This window comes from Octopus bimaculoides, chromosome 8, assembly GCF_001194135.2.
Source record: "Octopus bimaculoides isolate UCB-OBI-ISO-001 chromosome 8, ASM119413v2, whole genome shotgun sequence".
Lineage (NCBI taxonomy): Eukaryota > Metazoa > Mollusca > Cephalopoda > Octopoda > Octopodidae > Octopus > Octopus bimaculoides.
In genome coordinates this window covers 80775505-80782221 of record NC_068988.1, presented here as the reverse complement: position 1 = coordinate 80782221, position 6717 = coordinate 80775505, and the positions used below count along the sequence as shown (strand labels likewise).

General features: G+C 37.7%; 1 protein-coding gene across 4 annotated transcripts in view; it reads right to left on the bottom strand.

Annotated features, from left to right (window-relative positions):
• Positions 1–6717, bottom strand: part of LOC106872432 (uncharacterized) — a 124647-nt gene that overhangs the window by 42126 nt on the left and 75804 nt on the right. Inside the window, exons 2-3 of one of the 4 annotated variants that reach the window (XM_052970205.1) lie at positions 6211–6278; positions 1690–1775 (exon numbers count right to left, since the gene is read on the bottom strand). The gene's annotated coding sequence lies outside the window, so the exon portion shown is untranslated. Of the gene's footprint in view, positions 1–1689; positions 1776–2316; positions 2368–4108; positions 4207–6210; positions 6279–6717 lie in introns of those variants that run through there. The other 3 variants (XM_014919434.2, XM_052970206.1, XM_014919433.2) reach the window with 3 other exon arrangements.

Below are 6717 nucleotides of genomic sequence, written 5' to 3'. Positions count from 1 at the left end.
ATATATATATATATATATATATACACACACACACATACATACATACTTATATTATTATTTAATTGAACACCACGCATCCATTTCCAAGTAAGTTTATCTTAACTTTTTTCATGCGACTCTACCCTATACTGTTTTCTCCCACATCCTTCTCTAATTCCCTTTTTCTCTCCTTCACCATTTTCTGTCTCCTCTCTCTCCTCCTCTTTCTCCTTTTCTCTCTCTCGTTGCTCACACATGACCATCGTCCATCTTCCTTTTCCTACGCGATGTTCTAAAGACTGGACATCTTCTATCCCACTCTTCTATCTTTTCTCTTTTCAAAGAAAATATTTCTTCCAGCGTTCACTATTTTCCTCCTCGTTCTGGTCTAACAACCCTCCGTGATTGTTTTCTTTCAGCTTCCTTGTATGTTTCCACTGACGTGCTTTTGTTCCCAACTTTGATCCTCCATAAATTCAAAACTTTATTTTGGAATTTTTGGAAGCAACTGTCTTTGAAGACTCACATTGTCGTTGAATGCTTGAAATGAGGAGTAGATGGACAGCCAACAGTTGATGAAGGGTCGTTCTTTGTATTACTTGTCCTGTTTTCAATTTTTTCTCTCCCTGTTTTCTCTCGCTTGTTTTCGAACTTTATGCTGTTTACAGTTAGTAACATCCTGTACCCATATAGGCATATATTATTTATATTATTATATATATATATGTATGTACATATGCTTATGTGTCTGTGTCTGTCCCCTAATGTGTCTGTGTCTGTCCCAATTGACAACCGACGTTGGTGTGTTTATGTCCCTGTAACTTAGCAGTTCACTCCATTTTTTTGTCTTTGTTGTCGAACACATTCACTTACTTTCTCACAAAATATTTAATGCTCTTAGCTTACATTTTTGGGGCCAGCCAGATTTGAACAGTCTCAAGTATAACTGGCCAAAACTGTAAGGATGATCTGGAAACTTGAAAGAAGGATGCAAATGACCCATCCTTGTTTTTTCCTATCTGTCTTTTCATTGTTTTTCCTGTCCGTCTTTGTATCGTCTATCTGTCCGGATGTTTTATTGCCGTCTGTTGCATTCTTGTTCCATTTTTTTGGATTTATATATTGCTGTGGAGGATACCCCCGAGTGAGAGTAGTGGGTTGTCCCACTACAAATAAATAGTGGACAGACACAAAAGGTGGTGTCAGTTGGCAAGGTACATCATTCGGACCAGTCACACAAACGACAAAGTATGCCATTATAATGCGGGACATATCAGTGTTGAGCAAGATACAACAGTGGTGATGAGGATTCAAAGCTTACATGCAGTGGAAAATATTAAAAATCTTGTTGAAGAAGGATTCGAAATACACAGTGGAAAATATTAAAAAATCCTATTGAAGAAGGCTTCAAACTACACACAGTGGAAAATATTGAAAATCCTCTCGCTTTATAAAAATGGTGACAAGGAATCTAATTTCACACACTCTACAATAGTGGGACACAGAAAAAAATAATATAAGTCCGTTTGAAGGATTTCAGTCAGGTTGCTATGTGTTTGTAGTGCTACTGGTAAGAACGTAGAGCCAATACTACCTGAGGCATTCTGGAGAAAAAAATTTTGTGTGTGGGAGAAAAAGAAATGGAATATGAAAAAAATATATATATATAATAATGTGGTGTTAAGAAGAAGAAAAAAAAAATAATAATACAAGTCTGTTGAAGGATTTCAGTCAGGTCGCTCATATATTTGTAGCATTACTGGGAAGAATGTAGAGCTGGAACTACCTGGAACATTCTGGAGAAGAAGAAAAAGAAATGGAATATGAAAAATAATATATATAATAATGCTGTGTGAAGATAAAAAAAAGGGAATATAATGCAGTGTAAAGAAAAAAATTTTCTTTTAAATCTCAAAAGAAGAGGTGTTGTGGAGGACAAGCACTGAGTGAGAGTAGTGGCCTGTTCCACTAGAAATAAATTGTGGACAGACACAAGTGGTGTCAGTCGGTGAGGTACGCTGTTTGGGCCAGTCACACAGATGATGAAGTACATCGTTATAATGTGGGACATATCAGTGTCAAGCAAGACACAACATATATAAATATAGCAGTGTATGGACACTTTTGCTCATCTTGTAAGTATATATACACACACACACACACATATATATATATATATATATACACACACCACACACACACACATATATATATGCATACACACACACACATGCACACAATTACCTTCATTCAGTTTCCATCTAACAAATCCACCACATCCACTCATAAAGCTCTGGCTGGTCTGGGGCTATAATAAAAGACACATTCTCAATGTACCATACAGTGGGTGGAGCTGAGCCTGAAAGTACACGGGTGGGAAGAAAGCTTCTTAACCACACAGCCAACTCTTAATGACAGCCAACTGTTAACACCACTAAAATCAGCTCCAAGAGTACATTAAGAAGTACTGAACTTTCTGTCTATACGTCTCTGTCTCCCCCTCCCCCCTTTCACTCCTCCTCACATTCTGCCTTATTTCACTTCACATTCTCCTCAGTTCATTGAACTTTCTCCAGTAGAAATGAAGATTACTTGCAGTTGGAATGCATGAAACCCGGTAGCAGCAGCTGTTGCTGCGGCAGTCACTGCATTACATGTTTGCTGGCAGAAAACCAGCTGCATCAGTAATAATAACAGTGCAAGCAACAGCTACAACATCAGCATCATCATTATTACTACACTGACACTATTTTCCCCTCCTTCATACAAGTCTCACTCAAAAGAGTATCAGCACAATGACCCCCATCAAGAGAAATTATCAGCCTATGGGGCGACTGGGAAAGACTGCATGTCTGACTGCACAACAACATTAACAACAATAGCAAAAACAATAACAGCAATAGTAGCAAGGCATCATCCTCATCATTATCATCATCATCAGCAACAGCATCAGCAGTAGTAGTAGTAGTAGCAGCAAGAGGCAGTACCCCACACTTAAATAATGGATCGCCATCAGTTTCAGTGATGGCATTAAGCTGAATTTCTTGTTCATTGAATTAGTATGAAAGTGGCAGAGTATTCCCCAGACATGTGTACTTTTAATGGAGTTGTCAGGTAGAGTCTGTGTAACAGTGTGACAAGGCTGAGTGTAGGACAAAACCCCTTAGGACAGAACATTCAAGGGAAAAAAACCCTAAGGACAAAATTCCACTAGGACAAAAAAAAAAAAGCAATTTTTAAAACATAATTTCAATTCTTATTTATTGATAGTTTATGAACACTTTTCTGAGATGTAAAATATTACAGTAATTATATAACCCCAATCACAAAAATAAGCATATTAAAAAGAACATACCATATCTTTGAAAAATTAAAACAAATATTAAAAACCTCATTAAGTGTTGAGGTTCATATAAAGTTCATTTTACTATAACCTGATACTGTGCCCTAGGCCATTCAGAAATTCTTCCATTCCTCCATGGTCTTCCTCTCATTCACATAGTCCAGAGGTGGGTTTTGGTCTTAGGGTGGTTTAGTGTGGATCCCGACAAGGCTGTACCATTAAATTAGAAGTACAATCCATGCGACAGGCTTTCAGCAGTCTCCATCCACCCAGTTCTAAACACATGGCTTAGGGCAATCTAAGGTTGTGGTTAAAAAACGTTTTATTCAAAATCAAAACGCCATCCAGTGGGGTTGAACCTGGGATGTCATAATTATGAAGCAAATTTCTTAACCATTTAGCCCCTGCTGTGACATTACACTAATACTGAAACATGAGCCAGTTTCTGCACAGTTGCTCAACCTGTTAGATGTAGCACCCTGATCTCCCTGGTATCACACCTTACCATTGTAAAATACTGGAGGGTCATAGTTGGAACACTTTGACCTGAGACAGATCAACAGCATAACTACTGCTGCTGCTGTTACTACTACTACTACTACTACTACTACTACTACTGCTGCTGCTGCTGCTGCTGCTACTACTACTACAACTACTACTACTACTGCTGCTACTACTACAACTACTACTACTACTACTACTACTGCTGCTACTACTACTACTACTACTACTACTACTACTACTACTACTACTACTACTACTACTACTAGTGAAACCCTTTCTTACCATAGGCTGAAGGTCAAATTTTTTAATGTGGAGTGGGTAGAGTCTGACTTGTATCAATCCTTATTGACCTTGAAAGGATGAAGTTTAACCCCTGTGCAACAGTCAGAATTTGAAAGCAGAGCACAGAATTAAGAGATGAAGTAGCAAAAGTCATTTGCATCCAAAAATCAACTATTTTTCTTTTTTTTTCGAGACTGACATCTTTCCTCAGTAACATAATTGTCACCACCCACATCAGTGTTATTATCTTCATCACGCATCAACTGTCAGCCTATCAACAACAACAGTAGTAGCAGTTGTAGTAGCAGTGGTGGTAGTAGCTGTAGTGCCAGCATTAGAAACAACAACAGTAGCAGCAGTTGCAATAGCATTTGTGGTAGTTACTGCAGCAATAGTGGTTGAAGTACTAAAAGCTACAGTAGCAGCAATAGCAGAACTAATAGCAAAAGTAACAGTAGGAGTAGGAGTAGTAGTAGTAGTAGTAGTAGTAGTAGTAGGTCATTTCACCATGCACTTATGACATCGCTAGCATCAGAAACAATGTTAAACATGATCAATAGTTATACCTTTATTATAGCCACGAGAAAGGTGGTGGATGGTAGAATTGATAGGGCAATGAGTGGTAGAGTGAAGGATAATAGAATTGGTAAAGAGAGGATAATAATACAACTGGTAGAGTGATGGCTGATAGAATCAGTAGGGTGGTAGAATTGATAAAGCAGTAGGTGGTAGAATTATTAGAATGATGGTTGTTAGATTTGATAAAGCAGTGGATGGTTTAATTGGTAGAGTGGTAAGTGGAAGAGTTGGTTGAGCAGTGGATGGTAGAGATTGTAGAATGATGGGTGGTAGAATTGGCAGAGTGTTATACAATCTTCCATGAAGTCAACTTTGTCACCCTTCTGGGGTCAATAAAATAGGTATAAATTGTTTTTGATGTTGTTTAGTTCTAAATCAGCCAAAATAAAGCAGACCTGTGATCAAATACATTCCAGGTAAAAACTGTTCCACCTTTTTACATTTATGTATGATTATATTTTCCCACATGTCCTTCCTAATTTCAGAATGTGTAATGTGAGGGAAATCTGGCTTCAATTGTCAGCAAAATGAATGATCACTAGAGTCTTCTTTGTGAAGTGTTAGAAGCCTTGTCAAAAAAATACTGTACTTGTCAGTCTTTCATAGAAATCAATAATCCTGATGACAATGGTAACAGTGTCAAAAGAAACAATAGAGACACTGTTAGTAAAAAAATGATAAAACTAACCACTGAAACAATGCTATCAATTGAACCCTCTTCAAGTGGCAAATAAACAGAGACATTACCTAAAAACCAAGGTGCCATGTAAAAAGCATTGGTGTGGGTGCTGGTGTACCTTGTATACTCTGTAAAGTGGTTGGCATTAGGAATGGCATTCAGCTGTAGAAAAGTAAGCCAAAATAGTCTATGGAACCTGATGTCACCCCTGGCTTTGCCAGTTCCTGTCAAGCTGTTCAACTTGTGCCTGCATGGAAAATGGACATTAACTGTTGATGATGATGATAATGATGATTAGAGTCTTGGATAGAATATCTCATGGTAATTGTTCCAACGCTTTGTGTTCTCAGCTCAAATTCTATCAAGGTCACCTTTGCTTTTCTGGGTTAATGAAAAAGTGTACCAATCCAAGGATTGATGAAACAGTAAGAATGGAACTCTAAGGCATCACCTTTGCATTTCTAGCAGTTTATACTCAAACATTGGGTAAAACTACTCACTGGGTACATATAGGTGCAAGAGTGGCTGTGTGGTAAGTAGCTTGCTTATCAACCACATGGTTCCGGGTTCAGTCTCACTGAATGGTACCTTGGGCAAGTGTCTTCTACTATAGCCTAGGGCTGACCAAAGCCTTGTGAGTGGATTTGGTAGATAGAAACTGAAAGAAGCCCGTCATATATATATATATGTGTGTGTGTGTGTGTGTGTGTGTGTGTGCGTTTGCATGTTTGTGCTTGTCCCCACACCACCCACCACCATCACTTGGAAACTGATGTTGGTGTGCTTACATCCTGTAACTTAGCCGTTCAGCAAAAGACACTGAGAGAATAAGTACTAGGCTTACAAAGAATAAGTCCTGGAGGTGATTTGTTCGACTAAAGGCAGTGCTCCAGCATGGCTGCAGTCAAATGACTGAAACAAATAAAAGAATAGAAGAATATATGTAACAGGCGAAACCATTGGTACGTAGGTTAATCGTTTTTATATATATATTTGAAGAAAAGCAACAAAAATTCAATAAGTTATAGCAGTACGTACGTTTCGTATAAACTTCATTTATTTATGTAGTGAGAACACCACATAAAATGTGCAATGAAAATGTACTCCTCAGCTGCATAATGGAAGTTCAATTTTAGTTCATTGCACATCTTATGTGGTGTTCTCACTACATAAATAAATGAAGTTTATACGAAACGTACATACTGCTATAACCTATTGAATTTTTGTTGCTTTTCTTCAAATTTTATTCACCAAATCTCTTGATTTGGTTTTTTGGTTTTTAGCCTACCAAATTCTGGTGCCTCAAACATTTTAAGTACCACATTTAATCTTTTGATTAAATCTATATATA